The sequence below is a fragment of the Monodelphis domestica genome, chromosome 3 (genome assembly GCF_027887165.1).
Source record: "Monodelphis domestica isolate mMonDom1 chromosome 3, mMonDom1.pri, whole genome shotgun sequence".
NCBI lineage: Eukaryota > Metazoa > Chordata > Mammalia > Didelphimorphia > Didelphidae > Monodelphis > Monodelphis domestica.
The window spans coordinates 293,174,750-293,197,785 of NC_077229.1; positions in this window are offsets into that span (position 1 = coordinate 293,174,750).

Consider the following 23,036-nt stretch of genomic DNA (forward strand, 5'->3'; position numbering starts at 1 on the left):
AGACACTTAATATGTGACCCTGAGCAATTCATTTAACCCTATTTGCCTCAGTTTCCTCATCTGTTAAATGAGTCAGAGAAGGAAATGGCAAGACACTTTGTGTCTCTGCCAAGTCCAAATGGGGTCACAAAGAGTCAGACATGACTCAACAAGGACAAGGAATTGTAGAGAGAGAGGAGAATTAGGTCATTGAAACACTGGATGGTTCCTGAGAGGGTTATTTCCTAAGCTAATTGTTTAAAGCTTTTAAGAGGATAATATTAAATGGTATTTACATAATGCTTCAAGGTTTGCAAAGCACTATAGGTTATTTATAATAGATTTATAATAGATTATTTCAATTGCCATAACATTAATTAGATGCCCTTATCACCATTTTACACATGAAGAAATTGAGTCAGAAAGAAGTTAGAGGCTTAAAGATAATAAGAATCTGAGATGGGATTAGAACTCAGGTCTTCCTGAGTATAGGCCTAGCTCTCACCCTCTGGGCCTTTTAGCTGCTATAATTATTTACAAAGCATATCATTAGATATCATTGAAATAAAACATGCAAATCTAAGGTATATATTAATGGAAGAAAGCCCCTTAGAGCAGTTTCCTAGAACCTTTTTTTTTAAATTAGAAGAACTTAACTGGAAAGAGATTAGTATGTAATAAGTCATCACATTTGATGTTGTGGAGATTATTATAAGGATTAAAAAAAGTAGCTTTTACAAATCCTTTGGCAAGAATATGTTCAATGATGTGTTTTATTCTAATTTTTTTTTTTTTGGTAGGATACTAAAGACAAAGTTATTGGGCTTCATGTAGTCAGAATGATGTTGGTGGTGGGGAGGAAAATGCCGTTCTTCTGTTTTCCATATCCCTGATTTAATGACTTTTCACTCAACCATGAAGGCATCTTTATCCAATTGAATAAAGTTTAGACTCAGGAACTGTTGAGTCCTATGTTTTGGCTGTGTGACTTAATCTTAACCACTTAACCATTCTTGTTTGTTTCCTTGTTTATAGAGAGAAAAAGCCCAGCTTCTCCTAGGAATAGTGTGTGAATGGAATGAACTGAAGTTATGGCGTTTATATGACATTGATTACATAGACAAGGGTTACTAAACTTTAATCACATGGGGGTTTTTTGAGGGCATTGGACCCTTTGTAGGTTTTCTGGTCCTAGCTAGATACTTTTTCCCTCCTCCCCATTTACTGATGTTTTCATGTTCCCCATAATGATTTCTGGGGTTCCATTTTCTATAAAAATCTTAATTTGACTTGATGTTTGGGTTGAATAATACTTTTAGGTTGCTGGTGAACACTGATGTCTAGGACCACCTTGGAGCATTTTCCAGTTCTTGAATTGGTTCTGGTATAAAACAGGACTTTTAGGAGTCCTTTAGGATGACAAGAAAAAGGTAGCTTTTTTCATTCTGTTCCCTAGCCTTGTATCATTGGAAGGCCAATTTATAAGTGGATGGATCTGGGAAGTTTCAAAAAGAAAAGGGGAATTTTTCTATGGAACTTCCTTTTAAATTTGTGATTATTTAGCCATTCAGTCATGAATGACTCTTTGTGACTCGGTACATCCTTGCTGTCCTTGGGGTTTTCTTGGCAATGATATTGAAGTGATTTACTGTTTCCTTCTTCAGAGAATCCAGTGGATCCTTTTGTTAGGCAATCAGAAATTGTGAGATACCCAGGGTCACACAGCTAGGAAATGTCTGAGTCCAGAGTAATTCAGGTCTTCCTGATTCTAGGCCCAGAGCTCTAGACATTGAGCCACCAGGGGCCTCCTTTTTTTTTTCCCATGCCTCTTAAATAATTAAAAGGAGGCTTTTGTTATGTGATTCTTTGTGACTGCATGGATGGAGGGACAGCAAGTCTTTTTTAAGCATTTACTGGATGTGAGCACTGTAGCAGGTGCTAGGGATAAAGAGACAGACGGAATAATTCCTGCTTTCTGGGGAGCTTACATTCTACTAATCGTCCACTAAGGGTCAGAGGAAGAAAAGGCTAGTGGTAGTTGGTGACTCTTCTCTGTGGGATATTGAAGTAGGTATTCATGGACATGATAGTAACAATAGAAAGACCTGCTCTCTCTCTATAGCATGTGTCCATGATGATGGAAAACTTTCTGAGCCTTGTCAAAACCAATAAGTAATGTTCACTGTTGGAGACTTATGAGGGAACAAATGGTGCTTCCAGAAGGAATTTAGAAAATATTACTCATAAATGATGAGTGCTCCCCAAAGCTCTGTCCTAGGTTTCTTTTTTCTCTGTGTTCTTTCTTTTGGCAATCTCATCAGCTTCCTTGGTTTCAATTATCATTTATTCATAGCTGACTTCAAGATCTACCTACTTACCTACCTACCTACCTACCTATCTATCTATCTATCTATCTATCTATCTATCTATCTATGTCTCTATCTATGTCTCTATGTATGCCTGTCTGTCTATCTATCTATCTACCTATCTATCTATGTCTGTCTATCTATCTATCTATGTCTATCTGTCTATCTCTCTCTCTCTATCTCTCTCTCTATCTATCTATGTCTGTCTGTCTATCTATCTATCTATCTATGTATCTATGTCTATCTATCTCTCTATATCTCTCTATCATCTATCTATCTATCTATCTATCTATCTATCTATCTATCTATCTATGTCTATCTATGTCTGTCTGTCTATCTATCTATCTATGTATGTCTATCTATCTCTCTATCTATCATCTATCTATCTATCTATCTATCTATCTATCTATCTATGTCTATCTATGTCTGTCTGTCTATCTATCTATCTATGTATGTCTATCTATCTCTCTATCTATCATCTATCTATCTATCTATCTATCTATCTATCTATCTATCTATCTATCTATCTATCTATCTATGTCTATCTATGTCTGTCTGTCTATCTATCTATCTATGTATGTCTATCTATCTCTATATCTCTCTATCATCTATCTATCTATCTATCTATCTATCTATCTATCTATCTATCTATCCATCTCTCTCTATCTGTTCATCTGTCTATCTGTCTGTCTCTCTCTATCTGTGTCTATCTATGCGTGTACCTCTGTATATATGTCTGTATATGTGTATGTATGTATCTATATATCTATCTACCTATTCAGTCCTAACATCCTCTTCCTAGATTCTAGTATTATAAGATCAACTGTTTGTTGGACACCTCCACTTGAATGCCCCATAGACATGTTAAATGTTAACACGTCCAAAATCGAACTCATTACTTGCATCACCTAAACCCAGCTCACTTTTAAATTTCACTACTTCTCCTAAGTGTACCAACAGTACCTTTCCCTTTTCTGTGTTTCTTTACATGCAAAGCAGTTATACAAATTTGTAGGTTTTATCCACAATGTAGCCTGCCACTTTCTTTTCTCTCCTCTCCTAACTATGGGCTTAGTTGGGTTTCACATCAACTTTCATCTAGAATATTATTGTAACAGACAATTGGATTTCTGTCTTCTAGCCTCTCTTCTGCATAAATCTGCCAAAATGAATTGTAAAACACAAGTACAATCATATTATGCCCCCACTCAAGCACTTTTATGGGCCCCTTCTTGCCTCTAGGATAAAAAACAAACTCTTAAGTTTAGTTCTTTAATCCTTTAACAATCTGGTTCTAGTCTATTTTGCTATGCATATTTCACATTTTTACTTTTCACCCACCAAAGGTTAAAAATGGTCTAAGTGAAGTAGCCTACCTATTGTTCCCTGAACACATCATTCCAAATCTACTTCTTCTGTGCCTCTGACAGATTGTCCCTCATGCCTAGAACAGGCTCCATTTTTACCTCCATCTTTAAGAAATCTTGGCCATCTTTAAGGCTCAGTGCATATGCCACCTCCTGGGGGAATCTTATCTGTTCCCCACCAGCTTTGAGTGCTGTCTGCTTCCTCAAATAGTCATGTATATATTTATCCATTTACATGATATATTTCCCTTTGTAAGAAGATAAACTCCTGTAGGGCAGGGGCTATTTTTCATTTTGTCTTTAAATTCCCAGCATCCAGCACAGTGTCTTTCATGTAGGGGTGCCTAATAAATGCTTGTTGGATTGGATTTATGAAGCCAACTGGATTATAAAGTCCTATGCTAGAAATTGAAAATCTCAGGGGCACAACTGAGATTTCATCACTCCTTTCAATTGAGGCAAAGGCTTTGGAAGAGAAAGGCAGGGCTTGGAAGTGAACAAACATCTGGTTTCAGAGGATGGGGTCTGAGAATAGGAATTTGGATTTCTGGATCAAGGCTTAAATATAGGAATAACAGTCTCCTGGCTAGGCTCTGAGCCTCTCTAACAAAGCTTGTAAGAAGGATTGATTGAACATAAGTGCTTGGATCAAATCAAAAGGACTTTAAACTGAAGAAATGAGCAGAGAAAAGATACTATAGTGCAGAGCCTCTTAAAAAAACTGGGGTCCATGAACTTAAAAAAGTATTTTGATAACTATATTTCAATATAATTGGTTTTCTTCATAATCTTATGAATTTTATTTTAGGCATCTCAAAACATTCTTCTCAGAAGGAGTTCATAGACTTCACCAGGCTGCCAAAAGGGGTCCTGGACACAAAAAGGAATTTAAGAACTTTTTCTATAGAGAATAATTATAATGTAGGAGTAAGACTAGCAGGAGAGGTATGCAGAACTTCACAGGAGACACTGTTCAAATAAACTGGAGTCTGATGCAAACTGATCAATTTCAACTCACATGTCTATACTTATGTGTATACATATTTGCCTATATCTACATTTGTATCATCTATCTTCTCTCTCTCTCTCTCTCTCTCTCTCTCTCTCTCTCTCTCTCTCTCTCTCTCTCTCATTAGTTAGGTAACCCAGTGGAAAGAGCACTGGACCTGGAGTCAAGAAGACTGAATTCAAATCTGGCCTTGGATAGTTACTAGTGGTGTGACTCTGGGTAAGTCACTTTCAGTTTCCTCACCTGTGAAATGGGTATCATAATACCACCTACTTCATGGGATTATTATGAAGATCAAACAAGATCACACTTGTAAAGTGTTTAGCATGGCGTGTTGCTCAAAGGAGGAAGTTAATAAATGCTTGTTCTCTCCCTTTCCATCTCTCTCTATCATCTATGTATTTAAATTGAATGGAGGCAGAGCCAGAAGCAATAGTGCCACTGGAAACACTACAGATTCTCTGGACAGAAAAATGAGATAAATCTGTTCAAGAAATACATTAAAAGCCTTGAACAAAGACATTCTATTGTAGTGATGGGGGACTTCACTCTTTGATAGAATTTTGTATCTGCCAAATACCAACAGTTAATAATTTCTGGATTTATTTTATTGGAAAAGTAATTTTACAAGATAGAGGAAACAACAAGGAGGAATTCAATTTTGTATAAAATTTTCACCCCAATAATGAGGAACTTGTAGCTGAAGTAGAAGTGACACTAAACTTGAGGTGACCACTTCATCTGATAATAATAATAAAGCTAACCTTTATATAGCACCTTCTATGTGCCAGGCATTTTGCTAAGCATTTTACTTATTCTGTCTCATTTGATCCTCATAACAACCCTGAAAATGACAAAGTACCATTGAATCTGAGAAAGGCAAATGTCTCTACTTCTTAAAAAAGGGGTAGAGGGAGTCTGCAAACTAGAGGCTATTGAGCTTGACTTCAATTCTTACAAACAATTTAAGTGATTCTAGAAGGTATTATTAAAGGGATTGTTAATGGGCATTTAGAGAATTAAATGATGGTCACAAAGGGCCAGCAATTCCTCAAGAGCACATTTTGCTAAGCAATTCTTGTTTCCTTAGATTGACAGGGTAACTGTTCCTCTACAAAGTCCAACTCCAGTGCCTTCTGGTGCCTTAAGAAGTGATGCTAGTCAATATGGTACAATCTCTGGCAAGATTTTGCTAGAAGGGTTTAAGAATAGTTCTTTTTTCATTCATAGCAGGAATGTGTACTTTTATTTTATTTATTTATTACTTTTTAATTTTAATAACAAATTTCCACATGAGTTTTCTAAAGTTATATAATTCAAATTTTCTCTCTCCTTCTGTTTTCCCCTCCCAGAGCTGGCAAGCAATTCCTGGATTATACATGTATTATCACATTTTTGTAAGTGTAAGTGTAGTCCTAATAGATTACATTTGGTTTCTAAGGTTTAACTTAGCTACACACAGACCCTCATAATCTGTAGGCTGATCAATTGATGATAAATTCTTTGGCCATAGCATCTCATGAAACCAATAAAAATACAAAATGGGCTAATATTCCTCTGTAGCCTCTTAAAAAACAAACTAACAAACCCTTACCTTCTATCTTAGACTCAATTCTAAGGCAGAAGAGCATAGGCAATTGGGGTTAAGTGATTATCCTAGGGTCTTTTTAGGGAGTGTCTGAATTCAAATTTGAACCCAGATCTTTCTGACTCCAGGCTTGGCACTCTATCCATGGGTCAAACGTTCTTATACTTTTGCAGTGACAGTGGCAGAAAAGGGGACAAGAGGACCTCAGAACTTAGGCACATCTAGGAACTTAGCTGTTGATATTCTAATTGTAAGATGCCTTTTCAATGACCAACAAGGGGACATGCTATTAGAGGAACTGATTTATATCGATCTTGATATATCCTCATTATTAAAGAAATGAGACACTTTCTCGTCCTAATGGCCAAAAGGAGAAGATGGTAGCTCTGGCCCTGGCCATTACTTTGGTAAAGAACCAGGAATCAAAGAAAGTGGTCAATCATTTGTCTGAGAAGTGACCCAAGTACTTTGGCCTTGGTTAGGACATTCAACTCATGAAGAACATCACCCACTTTGCCTTGTGTCCTCAATCCATTAGGTATTTCAGTACCAAAGAGTTATTATGTTTAAAAGTATCACCAGTAATTAATTAGCATCCCGAGTGTTTAGAATGTCATATAGCTTCTATGGTTCCAATTACAGAAGGAAAACAAGAAAAGAAACAAGGGTTAATGCTCTGGGCTGAGCAGAAAGCTATAGGCAAGGAGCATGTCCTTTTCTATTTGTACTCAGAGGACCTGCTAACATTGTTACTACTTGAATGGAAAATAAGAAAGTCCAGTTGGTGATGATTGCCCATCATTTGTATCCCAGGGAGTCTTTCTCCTTGCCTTGTACTGTAAAATGAGGGTTCCTAATTGTATCATCAGTGGCAAGTCTCCTATCTCACAGAAAGAACTGTGGAAAACTTGACTTCTACAGCCTATCTCTAAACACACTAAAGCCCAGGGTAAGTTAAATGAATCCAGAAAGACCAATTATAATTGTTGGTATGGTAAGTCACTGGGATGGAAATGTCCTGGGTCCAAAATCAGTGGCTAGTGTTGCTAAGCTGGAAAAGGCAAGAGCTAAAGGAGTTGCATACAAAAAATTAAATATGTAAGTTTGATTCTTCCCCATATGAAAATAAAACGGGTAAAGGAAAGGATGGCTCACAGTTTCCCCTTAGAGAGGCAAATAAAAGATCTGGCAGGGTTGGTTGATCATGCTTCCAAAGGCAACAAGAATCATTATTTTCTGGAACATTTGGTCATCTCATATTCCATTGTCTTGATAAGCATCATAAAATAATTGCCATTCACACAGATTAATTTATTCTAGTGAACAGTTAAATGGCATAGTGATAGAGTGCTGAGTCTGCAGTCACAAAGAACTGAGTTCAAATCCAGATTCAGATACTTATTAGGTATATGACCATGGGAAAGTCACTTAATTCTGTCTTAGTTTCCTCATCTGTCAAATGACCTGGAGAAGGAAATGGCAAACCATTCTAGTATCTTTTCCAAGAAAACCCCAAATGGGGTCATGAAGAGATGAATATAACTAAAAATAACAACAACAACAATTTATTTCTGAAAATTAAGGAGAGAAAGTTTATGAAGAAGATATAAATTAAATGTACATGTATTCTGACACTCAATGAATTTAATGCAGTGAAGTAAATAAGGTAGAATAATGAAAAGATACTAGATGGTTTAGGAGTTAGGAATAAGTGAGTCCCAGTGGTTTTTAGATTACACGGTGCTTAGCACAGTCTGGCATATAGAAGGCACTTAATGGATGCTTATTAACTATTGACTACACAGAAATGTGCTTTATTTATAATATGTATAGTTTCACTGGGAAAAGAAGGAGAAGGTATTAGACCATCAACTCTGCCAAATAACAATAAACTAAATTGATTGTATTTTAATGACAGTAAACAATTCATTACAGATGTGGGAAACCTTCTTGATTCTACTGCCTGTGTGAAGTCAGACCACTGACTTGTTAGAGCAAAGATCAAAATGAATGCAAAATGAGAATGAAAACCAGAAAAAGATGTGGTGCCCAATTGAAGCAATACAAAACTGACCTTTTAAAATGAGCTGTTGACATTGCAAAATGGAAAACGCCTGGAAGAAAGGATTTCAACAGTAATTATAGTAGTCATACAGAAGTTTAATCAACGTAAATAAATTGCCAAAGTAAAGAAGGAGATCCTGAGCCACCATAGCCATGAAAGCTTGTTTTTTTAATTTTCCAAAATAGAGATATGGCAGCTAAGGAAACCATTAATTTAGAAGCTTATCTGGAAAATCTAATGGAGGATAGTGGAAGATCATGAAGTACATTGCCTCTTAAATTAGTGACCAGTGGTAAAATGAGAATAATTTTAAAGAAATCTTCATTAGAGACACAATTAAAAATAAATTCCTACAGTTTTAAAGGATAAAGTGCAAAGGACAATAAACAGATGAAAAAGATATTTAAAGTTTTTTAAAAATAACTTGTTCTAGCTATGAAATGTTGTGGATTTACCACATTTATATTTGGGCATCACATTTACAGATTCTTCTGTCTGAGGAACTGAAGAAAACAAAGGTAGAAAAAGTATTTGGACTAGACCAAGTTTATACAGAGGAGCCTGCACTGAAGACAACAGAGTTTTGATGCTGTAGAGGACTCTGTTCTTAAGGGATCTGGAAGAAAGGAAGATAAAGATCTGGAAAAAAATTAGACATTATATTACCAAAAATAAATTGACCAAAAGAATGGTAATAATTTTCAACTTACATGGTTATTTTTACATCTCAACAAAATGGTCATTAAAATAATCCACATTTTCATGGAGATATAAGAAAGGAATAGGTAGTCTCTCATCAATGGCATTTTAAAGCATAATCTTTTTTAAAAACCCTCCCCTCTGCCTTAGAATCAATACTGGATATTGGTCCTAAGGTAAATGAGTAGTAAGGACTAGGCAATGGGGGTTGCCCCCTTTACAGCATAATCTTTACCATCACATAAGTAATTGAAAAATACAGAGAACAAGAACTCACCGGAGTTATTTATTTATTCATTCATTTATTTATTTATTTATTTTACTCTTTAAAAAGCCCTTAATTTGATTAAGTAAAACATTACTTTAAAGGCATTTTTCCAACAAGGTGGTGTACAAGTCAAAATTATTCAAGAATTGTTTGGAAGACACATCAGAGAAAAGTATTTATAACAAGCAAGGCATAAAAGAACTTGTATACTTACCAAAGCTATTTGCCAATGCCATGGAGAATGTCTAATTAAAGAGCTGTATTGAAAGAGGGATGCTTTTTGGAGGGTCAAGTCCTCTGGAAGTGCCTGCTTGCAGAAGGCATTATGTTGATTTCATGAAGTCCTGAAACGTTGCAGAAGCTTCTAAATGCCCAACTATTCTCACAGGAAAGAGCAAGAAGATGAAGAATATCGATGATCCTGATTTTGATATATAGTTGGATAAATATTTCATGGAAGTTATTCATTATAGATCTTGGATAGATCCTGCAAATGGACAATGATCTGGGCTCAGATTTCAACAAGAGAAGGGGAGTAGATTGAATTGCCCCTGGGAGATCTTTTAAGGACCCTAAGCTTTTCTCTGAAACAGAGGCCACTCTCTTGAACAATTGTCTTTCTTATATATTTGACTTTTAAATCATGGACTATTGCAGTTTCCAAAGGAATGAAATTGAGTATCACATAAGGGACAATAGAGAAGGGGCATAATGGGAATGAGCAGATTGCACATATTATAAATGAAGGAATATGCAGCAGAAATTGTGGAAAGGATACCATCACAGAAATGAATGATTAGAGAAAAAGAGATAGACTAATGTGGACTCTATTGTTATCCATACAAGATTAAGAGAATTCAAGGAACTCCTCCTTTTCTTCCCCTATACCATAGCTGAAATGAAGAGTGCTGGATTTAGCGCCAAGACTTGGTTTTGAATCTTGTCCTAGAATTTACAGTTATTAGTTCACCCTGTGTGAATTATTGGAACTTTCTAAGTTTTAGGTTCCTTAGCTAGTACCTAGGGATAATAATAGCAACTCTCTTATAGATTGTTTTGAAGCTCTAATTAAGTATATTTCAGTAATTCCTTATTCCCTTTAGTATCAAATATAAAACACCCTATTTGACTTTTATAGCCTTTCATAATCTGGCCCCTGCCTACATTTCTAGTCTTATACTTTATTTCCCTCCTGCTCCACCATGTGCTGGTCCATCTCCTGACTTCCCTGGCTATCTCCTATACCTAGAACATTCAGCCTCCTCCATTCCCACCTTTAGATTTTCATGACTTCTCTTAAGCCTCAGCTAAAGTTCCTTCTTCTACAAGAAGCCTTTTCAAGGACTCCTTAGTTTTCTTGCCTTCCCTCTGAGACTGTCCCCAATTTATCAAGTAGATGTTGTTTGCATGCTATCTTCCTTATTAGATTGAGAGCTCCTTGAGAGTAGGGGAATTTTATTCCTTTCTTTTTATCTTATTTAAATAATGGACACAACACAGGTAAATCTTGTAGTAAACCTTTAGGTGCTATAAAATGTGAGCAGCTGCTGATGCCACCACCACCACCACCACTACCACCACCATTGCTACTATTATTTATTTAAGGACATAGAAAAGAGTCTCATGGGCTTGGGAAGTTGAGTATTGGAGTACTAGGGTAGTAAGTAGGTCAGGGAAATTTAGCAGACCTAAAATAAGAAATCAGAGAGATGAGGGATAGAGAAGATTAATAAAAAAATAATGATAGCTAATATTTATTCAGCACTTGCAGCATGCCAAGCACTGGCCTTAGCTTGTGACAATTATCTAATTTGATCCTCATGATAACACTGAGAGGTTGATGCTATTGGTATCTCCATTTTCTAGGTGAGGGATCAGGCACACAGGGGTTAATTGACTTGCTTAGAGGCAGACAGCTAGTAAATGTCTGTGTTCACATTTGAACTCAGGTCTTCTTGACTCCAGTCTCAATGTTCTATCCACTGTGCCACCTACTTGCCTTGTGAAAGGCAGAAAAATTTGAATCACAACTAATCAGGTGGGGAATGTTTTTCACAAGGTCTCTTATTCTATTATTATAGAAAAGATGGAGAGATAGAGGACAGATAATGGTGCAGTTAGACAGATCTAGAACTGGTCAAATGACTTGACTTCAAAAGTAGTCATTAATGGTTTGAAGTCAACTTGAAGGAACATCTCTAATAACAATGATATAGGCATCTGTGCCAAGCCAAATGCAATTGAATGCTTTTTTCAATGCCTTTATAAAAGACATAGATGGCATATTTCTCAAATTTTTAGTTTACACAAAGACAGAAGGTAGAAAAAACCTCTTGGATGATAGCTAAGATTCAAAAAAGATCTTAGGCTAAAACATTGGGTCAAATCTAATAAAATGAAGTGTAGCAGGTAAAAGTATAAAAGTAGTATGCTTGGGTTAAAAATTAGCTTTCTAAATGAAAGATGGGGAAGTTATAGCTAGAAAGAAATTTATTAAAAATCTGATGCTTTTAGAGGACTTTAAGCTAAACATTGTTTTGACTTTTGTCCCCATACATGTAAGTATATGGTTCATAAGATTCCTTCCTTCTCTCTCTTCCAAATTAAAATAAGATAGCCTTTTTAGTGCCCTTTTCCCAAGAGTTTTTCCAATGTCTCTTCCTCCTATTTTTTTCTCCCTTCCCCATCAATTCTAAAAATTTTTTAAACCATTGCCTTCCATCATAGAATCAATAGTGTGTATTGATTTTAAGACAGAACAGTGGTAAGGGTAAGGGCAATGGGGGTTAAGTGACTTGCCCAGGGTCACACAGCTAGAAAGTGTCTGAGGCCATATTTGAACCTAGGACCTCCTGTATCTAGGCCTGGCTCTCAATCCACTGAGCCAACCAGCTGCCCTCTCAGGTTATTCTAAATTGAACCATCCACTTCATGGGCTATATTCTTATTTGTTCCTTTTTAATTCTCTCCATATTTCTCATAAAGTTAGAGCTTCAATGCAAAGTATGAATTCCCTCCTTTTAATTTCAACTTACATTTAAAGATTTCCCACTAATCTCCATATTTTCTACTTTTACTTCTTAAAATATGGATTAATGGATGAATCAAGCAACATTTATTAAGGACCTACTAAGCATCAGGCACTATGACAGAACTTGGGGATATGGAAGAAACAATGTTGAAAGTAAATGATTTTGTGTTGTGGGAGTTACTCCATGTACTTAGTCTGAGGTCTGGGTCTATACTTTGGTCACTTGGCCATTGTTACCATGATCATTCACTTCTTCTAAATCTGGGTTGTCCTATATCTGGTTCTAGGTCAGTCCTGTCCTTTCTATTGTTCCCCTCCTCACTTCTTCATTCTTGGTAGGATGCTATCTTGGATGTTACTATCCAGAAGTAATCTAATGTGCAAATTTCCCTCAGATGAAATAGGTTATGATTCCATAACTCCATGGGCATATTCTTTTACCTGAGCCTCCTTCATTTTCCAATATTCTTCTACTTTACACCTCCATGCTGATCCAGTGATTTTGGCCTCCAGGATGTTCTTCAAACAATCTCTTGGCCCAGGGTATTTTCACTGATTGTCCTCCAGGCCTGGAATGCTATTCTTCTGTGCTTCCTTTAAATCCAAGCTAAAATTTACCTTTTACAGGAAGCTTTCCCCAACCACTCTTAATCATAGTGCCTTCCCTGTTGATTATTTCCTAATTATCCTGGATATAATTTGTACATAGTTGTTTTCAATGTTGAGCAATACTTTCCTTCATCTCTCATATGATTGTGAACTCTTTGAGGACAGGGTCTAGCTTTTGCTTTTCTTTGTCTCATCAGTGCTTGGTAGTGATTTAATAAATGCTTACTGACAGGCTAATTTTGTATATCCTTTCTTCAAGGTCACTTGCTTTAGTTTATATAGAATCCAAGTGTTCTTTTTTAACATTGTAGCCTTTTGCTTCTCTTCTGCCAGTTTCCCATATATACATATCTCCAAATCTGTGATTCTCTTTTTTAGAACCTCTGCTTCTTTGGAGAGACTGTCTATGGAATCTTTTAAGTTTTGTATTCTTAAAAGAAAATTCTACATTGAGTATTCTGACAACTAACCCATATTTCATTTTTATCAACTTCTCTAACTTGTTTTATTTCTCTTTTGAGTCATCCTGGAGTTTCTTGCTATTGTTCCATGATCTCTTGGATGATGCAATGATCTCTTTAGACTCAGCATTTTGAGCCTTTACATATTGTGGGGTAAAGGAGTTTTTGGTCTCCAAACAGAGCAAATTATAGTTGGAAGATATCCATTCCAGGTTTGCAGTCCTCTTTCTCTCAGGCATCAAAGTCTTTCCCCCCTCTAGTCAGCATTTCCATAATGCTGTTGCCTGTTTATTCCATACCCTTCTCCTCCTCTCCCTTTTCTCCATGTGGCTGGGTAGAATCAATATCTGTTGCATTTGTGGAGTGAAGGGAGGGAGACTGAGTCATTAATATGGGGAAACCATATAGGGAGTCCTGCATTGGACTGTGAAGCCCAAGATTGAAAGATTTCATACATAGATTGTTTTTGATGATAGAGCAGATTGGGGAGGGTTTGGAGACACTGAGGAGGAAGGAGCTTTAAATAGTTAATTTTTATTATGTTCTTTCATGAAGTTTTTCCACTTGTGCAGTGCTTTTCCCTTCTCCCATACATTAAGATTTGTATATTCGATACCTGGGACATAATTTCTTTTTTGAGGTTTTTAGGTTACAGAGGTTTATAAAAATATCCATTCTGCCATCTTGGCAATCACATGATCTCCAGACTTCAATCTTTCATTATATCTCCTGTTCTTCTTGAACAATTAAATGGAATAAAGAGAAGAGAAAGATTAACAAAGGTTGGAATAATAAAGAGAGTAAGACTTAAATTGGGTCTTGAGAGATGATTAGACTTTAGGGGAGAGAGAAAGAAGCAGGGATTGCATTATAAGAAGAGAATATCTCACCACCTACTTATTCTCAACTGCTTGATTTTGGACTTTGATCCTGCCGCTAGATCAAACACTTCTCTGCAAAGTTACCAATGATCTCTTAATCATAGTAATATCCTGTTACCTTTTTCTAAGTCACCATCCTCTCACTTCTTGTTCTCTTTCCAATTTTTGATAATGTTGACTGCTCACTTCTTAGGGACATTTTTCAATTGGTTTCCAAGACAGTGCTCGTTCTGAATTTTCCTTTCTCTATTTGTTCATTCTTTTTTCATCTTTTTGTCTAAATCGCCATCCATCTCTTGCCTCCTTAAAGTAGTGTTCCTATGACTCTGTTTTAATTCTCTTTTCTCTCTGTTCCCATTCTGATACTGCCATGTCCTGACTGAGTGTATATTATTCTCATTTAATTTTTGGATAGATTTGAGATTAGGTGTAGGTATCAGTAGTTATTGTGTTCTTTCTATCACCCTCCCCCCCTTTTTTAATATTAAGGTCCAGTTTTCCCATAACTTTTATAATTTTTTTCTTTCATATGCCTTGAAAATTAAGTTCACATTACCAACAAAGCTGTGTTTCATCCATCACAATCCTTCTCTTTGTATATTTGTTCTAGTAGAATTGCTTTCTAATCTTCATTTTCTTTATTACTTTCCCCATTTCTTTATAAGTACATGCAAGACAATGATTGAGTCCAAATGTAATGGCTCCAGTGTGCTTCATAGTGAAAGAAATGTTATAAAAATCTTCTACAGCTTTCTCTTCCCTTCCCTTCCCTTCCCTTCCTTCCCTTCCCTTCCCTTCCCTTCCCTTCCCTTCCCTTCCCTTCCCTTCCCTCCTTCCCTTCCCTTCCCTTCCCTTCCCTTCCTTCCCTTCCTCCTTCCCTTCCCTTCCCTTCCTCCTTCCCTTCCCTTCCCTTCCCTTCCCTTCCCTTCCCTTCCCTTCCTTCCCTTCCCTTCCCTTCCCTTCCCTTTTCCTTTTCCTTTTCCTTTTCCTTTTCCTTTTCCTTTTCCTTTTCCTTTTCCTTTTCCTTTCCCTTTCCCTTTCCCTTTCCTTTCCTTTCCTTTCCTTTTCCTTTCCTTTCCTTTCCTTTCCTTTCCTTTCCTTTCCTTTCCTTTCCTTTCCTTTCCTTTCCTTTCCTTTCCTTTCCTTTCCTTTCCTTTCCTTTCCTTTCCTTTCCTTTCCTTTCCTTTCCTTTCCTTTCCTTTCCTTTCCTTTCCTTTCCTTTCCTTTCCTTTCCTTTCCTTTCCTTTCCTTTCCTTTTCTGTAATCCAGTTTTATCCTCAAATAACTTTGCTTAGTTTTCTTTAAACTCATTTTTCCTCCAAGATTTTTCACGGCTTTATTAGATAATAATACTCATAATCTTGCCATTATTTTGATAAAATTTTAAAAAATGAATTAAAATTCTAAATCAATAGTCTTAAAAAACCCTTACCTTTTATTTTAGAATTAATATGAGTATCAAGACAGAAGAGTGGTAAGGGCTAGGCAATTGGGGTTAATTGACTTACTCAGAATCACATAGCTAGGAATTGTCTGAGGTCAGATTTGAACCCACATCCTTTCAACTTTTGACCTGGCACACTATTCATTGAGTTACTTAGCTGCTTCTAAACTAATTTTATCTTCAGCTGTTATGTCACCCCTAACTCAGCCACTATCTAAAGCATTTGTTGTTCAATATGATTTGTAGACTCTGTTGGTTTTCTTAATACAATAATTGCATTTCATTGGTTAAACTTAAAAAAAATTTTTTTGAAATTGTTGTAATTGGTGACAGGATCCTTTCCTCCATCCAATTCCTATCTTTGCATTAACAATTTATTTAAATAGGACAGCTTAGAATTTTTATTTGTATACTTTATCTTTTTCTTATTTTAATTTTTTCTCATTTCTCATTTTAATTTTTGCCTTAATAAGTTGATACAGTACACAGACAACTGAATCAGAAATGACTCATATCAAAAGAACTGTTGGAGTCAGATGCAGGTCAGAGCATGCAATTTTTCACATCAGTTTATTTATGGTTTTATTTTGGGTTTTTGATTTTTGTGTGAGTGTGCTCTTCCAACAGTGAGCAATGTTGAAGTATGTTTTGCATGATAACATATGTAAGGCCCAGATCAAATTGCTTACCATCTCTGAGTGGGGGGAGCGAAAAGAGGGAGGGAGATGGAATGGATCTTATCACCTTGGAAAATTTATGTTGAAAATTATTATTACATGTAACTGGGAAAATATCTTTGAATAAAAACAATTGACTAATTAATAGGATTAAATGACAATTAATATGTAATAATTTTTACATTATTCAGCGGTTTCCATTTTGAACACTTCTAATTCTTTTCTTGGAGAAAGTGTGTTCATGATGAATATATGTGTCTTTTGTAATAATCTAAAAGCCTTTGGCCTTTTTTGATTCCTTTTTCCTAAACCATATTTCCAACATATTTTTCATCATACTGACTTTTTCTCATCTGCATTTCAGTCACTTAATGCCAAGATGTCAGTTTATTTAATTTGGATGATCTTTTAAAAATTACTAATTACATGTAATAACAAATTTCCACACAAATTTTCCAAAGTTATATGATCAAACTTCTCTCCCTTCCTTCCTTCCCTTCCTCCTTCTGGTGCTGGCAGATGATTCAATCTGGGTTACACATGTATTATAATGCAAAACAAATTTCCATATTCTTCATTTTCATGAGTAATCTTATGAAAACAAAATCCCCAAACATAAACTCAAATAAACAATTGAAAAATCATATGCTTTCACCTGCATGCTGACTCCAATAGCTATTTCTCTGGAGATGGATAGCATTCTTTGTCATAAGTTCCTCAGAATTGTCCTGGATCATTGTATTGCTGACAGTAGCTAAGTCTACCACAGTTGATCATTCCACAACATTGCTGTTACTGTGTACAATGTTTTCCTAGTTCTGCTTATTTTGCTCTGCATCAGTTCATGTAGGTCTTTTCAGGTCTTTCTGAAATCGTCTTGTTCATCAAACCTTACAGCATAACAGTATTCCATCACCATTATATGCCCCATTTCCCAATTGATGGACATCCCTTCAATTTCCAATTCTCTGCCACCACAAAAAAGATCTTCTATAAATATATGTGTACAAGCAGGTCCTTTCCCCCTTTTTTGATCTCTCTGGGATACAGACCTAGTAGTGGTATTACTGGGTCAAATAGAGTATTCATTGTTTTAAAGCCTTTTGGACCTAATTTCATAATTTGGAGGGTTTTATCTTGCCCTTTATATAATTAGTTTACATTTCCATCTTTTTCAATAAGGTATCAGTATGTAAGCTAAAATTATTTTCATGGTTGCTTTTTTGAAGATATTTATCATATGTACTGAAATTCAAGATGACCAAATGTCCTATGAAATGATGTTCCATTGCTTTTTGATACATGATAAAACTGACTTCTTTGTTTGCTGTTCCAAGGAGAATTTTTGGGCCATCTTTTCACCTAGCTCCAACTTTCTTCTTTCTTCTAATTGACTTAATTGACTGATCTATTTTTGTCCAATTGGTCATTGGACAAAAATTTCATGTTTATAGTACCTGTGGCTAAGCTTTTGTTTCTAGATGGCCTAAAGCTTTATGATTCCTAGTCCTCTAAATCCTTTCTTTCCTCTTATTCTACCACCATCACTATAAAAGAGGAATTAGGTCACAAAAGGCAAAGGGCCATTTTACATTTTTCTTTACTTCATGTACTATCTTACTCAAAGAATTCATGACCAAGTGGTGAGGAGCTTCTATGTACTTAAACAGGCTGACTGTTCTTAGAAAGGAAAACCCATTGATGAGAATGTACTCAAAATTATTCCAACATGGAAGAAGTTCCCTGATTTTTCATGTCAATACCTTAGCCTCTATGAACCTAGGGCTACCACTATGACAAAACTAAGCACTAGAATAAAACTTCTACATGTTTTTTTTTTCAATATAATTGGGGTGAAGCAAGATGCCTACTATTTCCACTATTAGTTGACACAGTCCTAAAAATAGCAGCTATTTTTTAAAAGAAAGGTTTAAGGAGTAAATATAGGCGAGAAGCCAAAATTATCTGTATTTGCAGACAGCATAATGCTTTATTTAGAGAACTCTAGAATCAGTGAAAAAAGCTAAATAGATATAATCACACCAAATTATGGAAGGCACTGATATTTAGGAAGAGAAGTTTACATTTGATATTGTAAACAACAGAGAACCACTTGAGGAAAGGAATGACATAATCCAACTGAGTTAATTCCTGAGAACCAATGAATTAGACTGACTTCACATTTTCTTTTTAAAATTTCACTGAAGTTTATGTCTTTCCAAAAAAGGCTGTTTGTAATTTAAAAACTAACAAAGAGAATTGATTGTATGCCCAAAAGTTTCCCACCCCAGAACAAGGTCTAGGCAAGATTATGTATTAGCCAGATTACAAAGCAACAACTTTGAGTACTCTACAGGATAACATCAGGGAACAAAATTACAATCAAGGGAATTTGTAGACATCACACAGACATCACACCTGGTGCAACAGTTGGAACCATGGATAAGGCAAATATGTTTCTTTGCTTCTGTGCATCTTTATATAATTTGTTTTCATTCTTTCTTTGTTTTCATTCTTTGTTTTCATAAATTTTCTGGAATTTGATCCCTCCTGTTATATATATATATATATATATATATACATAGTTAGACTACTAGAGTATAAATGCTTAGAGGGGTTGGGCTTTTATGTCTTGTCTTTATAGCTCTTATGGTGGCTAATACTGTATTGCTGCACACAGTAGATTCTTCCTGAATATTTTTGATTTATTTTTCCATAGGCAGTAACCACAGTAATGCACACTTGATCAAAATTCCTTCAAAAATAACAACTTTATTTTTGTACAAGAGCAACCAAGGCCAGAAAGGTCATTGGAAACTACAGACATCTTATAGCGAAGCACACCCAGATGTTTGTGGAAGAAGAATATTACTTAATAAACTTTTCAGAATGTCTTCATCTGAGGAATTAGAGTACTTCAAATGTTGTCATTTCATTATTCAAATTTAGGCTTATTGCTTATTGTAGCAACAAACTTAAATAATGGTGCAACCATGGTGTTTTAGAAAAATACTTCATATTCAAGTGCTAAAGAAGTGTAGTATGTCAAATATGGCCTCAGATATTTCCTGACTGTGTGACCCTGGGCAAGCCACTTAACTACATTTGCCCAGCCCTTGCCCTTCTGTCTTAGACTTGTAATTAAGACAGAAGGCAAGGGTTTAAAATAAGAAAAAAAAGAAGTCTGGTGTGACTTTTGTAATGAAAAATATGAAATTGATAGTCTTTTTCAACTGATTGTAATAATTAAAAAAATTTTAAACCTTTATCTTCCATGTTGGAATTGATACTGTGTATTGATTCCAAGGCAGAAGAGTGGGTAAGGGCTAGGCAAAGGGGGTCAAGTGACTCAGGGTCACACAGCTGGGAAGTGTCTGAGGCCAGATTTGAACCTAGGACCATATGTCTCTAGGCCTGGCTCTCGAATCCACTGAGCTACCCAGTTGCCCCCTGTAATAAATTTTTATTTAGCTAGATTGGCGTCTTCTTTTCAGATTACCTTTTATTAGTAATAGTCATCCTTTTTGCCCCTAGGTTTTAAAATTAAAAACTGAATTTATCTTTAGATTTTATTCCCTTTCTATACTATAGGAAGGTAATACTAATAAAAGGCAGCATACTTTAAAGTTTGCAAAGTATTTTACAAATATTATCTTGTTCTATTTTCACAGCAATCTTGGGAGGCAGGTGCCATTATTATCCCCATTTTATAGAAGAGGAGATTGAGGCAGCAAAAGGTTAAGTAATTTGCCCAGGCTCACACAGGTAAGTCAGTGTCTGAAGCAGGATTCAAACTCAGGTCTTCCTGACTTCAGGTCTATCCATGTATCTCTTAGTTGCCAATATATAGATGGAGAAAAGTTTTGTATTAAAGTTTTAAAATTTCTTAGTTTTGACCTAGCATCAAGTAAATAGCGTTGTGGTAAGGGTATTATTAATGAAAATCTATCCAACCATTTGACTGTATCTATTATTCATCTGGGGAGATTCCTCTTGCCTCATGAATCTCTTTATCCTTAGATTCCTGCATGACGACACTGCCTTTTGAACCCTTTCTGTTTTTTTTTTTTTTGACACAGGCACACCAGGATATGATAAATTGAGGTGACATCCCTGTGTCCCATACTTTGGAGTGAGAGTCCCCACTCCCCACTATTGCCTTTGTTTGTGGCATCTCTCCCCCACCCCCCTTGATTTTTAATTACCTTTAACTTGTACATAAAGTACAATGGGCAGTAAAAGGAAGGAGGAGAACTTGAGTCTGATTTGCCTTGTGCCTTACATCTCCCAAGGATGACTTTACTTACTCAGCTGTAGTCAGAACTATAGGTAGAGTGACCAAGGCTTTCTAGGTAACCAACCTCTTGGGGTACAGAAAGAAGAGTTTCCCTTTACACTTGCATCCTGGTACTTAATCCCCTGTGAACTTGTGCTGGAACAGTGATGCTCCATCTCCTGCAATCTACTTTTTGTCATGTGGGTCCTGGTCCCTTCTCTGAATGCTGCCTAATTCATTTGCACCAAACTGTCCTCTGTGGAAACTCATCCTCCCTTCACCTTGTACCACAAAGACCTTTTAGTCTTCCAGGAGAGTCAACTTCTTCCATAGGAGTCCCATTCTGCCACAAGTTTTCTAGCCTTCCTGCTTTGCCTGAGATTTCCTCTCTAGCACTGCCTGTCAGGACTCTCATTCCCTTCACCTTCTCTCAGAGATTGCCTAGTAAAACTGGACCAGGAAGGCTCCTTCCCTTTCCTATCTCACCTTACATTCACTTTCAACCTACCTGTTGGTCCCCTTTATGATACTTTGTCTAATGGGGAACTAGGGAAAAATCAGTTTTTACATTCCTCTCCCTTCCACCTCCTTCCAAGGATTGCCCAGTTGGATTGTAGGATTGTGGGGGGAAGATATTCCTTTGAGGTCCTTTTGTTTCATTCTTCTACTTACCAGGGTTGCTATTGAATCTATCCTCTGAATCATTCTCCTCCTTTTCCTCCCCTACCTCTCCCTAACTTTAACCTGGAAGTCAGAATTCCTAGTTGTAGTGCTGGCTACAGTCCATACCTCTACAGATTTCTGTGCTTATGTTCTTTTGCTCCTCTCCTTCTTAGCTGGAAAGGTAACAGATATCAAAGAGAATGGGATATATTCAATTGTAAAAGTAGTTTCAAAGATAGATTTAATGAGGACTTTTGATTGTTCATTTTTACATAAAAATATGCTACTTTTGGACAAGAAAGGTTATGAAATGGAGATCCTGGTGACTCTTGGTGAGCTCAGAAAGGTTATGAAATGGAGATCCTGGTGACTCTTGGTGAGCTCTTAGAAAAGAATAGAAGAATATTTGCAATTTAATACACAGGGACATTATAATTATTTTGATAGTGATTTACTTGGTATCTAAAGATCTTTGATTCAATCAATACCAAGGAACACACAGCAATTATGTAATAAAATGAAAGTATCACAGTCAGAAGAGATATACCCCTAAATGAAGAAGATTCTTAGAAAGAAATTAAACTATGAAAAATTTAAATTTATCAATTTCCTTTAAATTAACATTGACATGTAAGTTAACCAATGAATAGTTATTTAACAACTGTCTTATAGTAAAGGACTTCTCCATTAGTGGCAATGCAGTGATCCTGAACAACTAGGAGGGATCTACGAGAAAAACCACTATCCACATTCAGAGGAAGCACTGTGGGAGTAGAAACACAGAAGAAAAACAACTGCTTGATTACATGGGTTGAGGGGGATATGACTGGGGATGTAGACTCTAAATCAGTGGTTTTCAACCTTTTTAATGCCTTGACCCCGCAATACAGTTCCTCATGTTGCAGTGACCCCAAACCAAAAAATTATTTTGGTGGTTACTTCAAAACTGTAATTTTGCTACAGTTATGATTCAGAATGTAAATACCTGATATTAATTATGTATTCTCATTGTTACAAACCACAGGTTGAGAACTGCTGCTCTAAATGAACATCCTAGTGCACACATCAACAGCATGGAAATAGGTTCTGATCAAGGACACATGAAACACATGAAAACCCAATGAAAGTGTGCATCGGCTATGGGAAGAGTAGGTGGAGGGGAGGGAGGGAAATAATATGATTCTTGTAACCAAGGAATAATGTTCTAAATTGACTAAATAAACTAATTCAAATGGAAAAAATAAAAATTGTCTTATACTCAGATAGTTTAAACTCTTTAGAAAATAAAATGGATCTGGATCTTCTAAATTAAAAAAATCATCTATTGTGTTCAATTTATGAGTAAGTCAACTTTTCTATAGTTATTTAATAATATCAAGCAATTCTACATCAATGAAGGACAAATATGTGGAAGGTATTGAGAAAGAAGAATGAGTCACATGGAAGTGTCTAATCTTTTCTTGATTTTAAGAAACCATATTTCATACATCTGTGGTATAGTAAACTCTATTGTCAGCACAATGTTAGTCTGCTATGGGTTACATGTAGAAATGTCTTCTCAGCCAACAGTCTTTGGGATCTGAAGCCCAACATAAAGATCAACATAGAAAATATTTGGTTGTGTTGACTCTTACTCTATAAAACAGATATGAT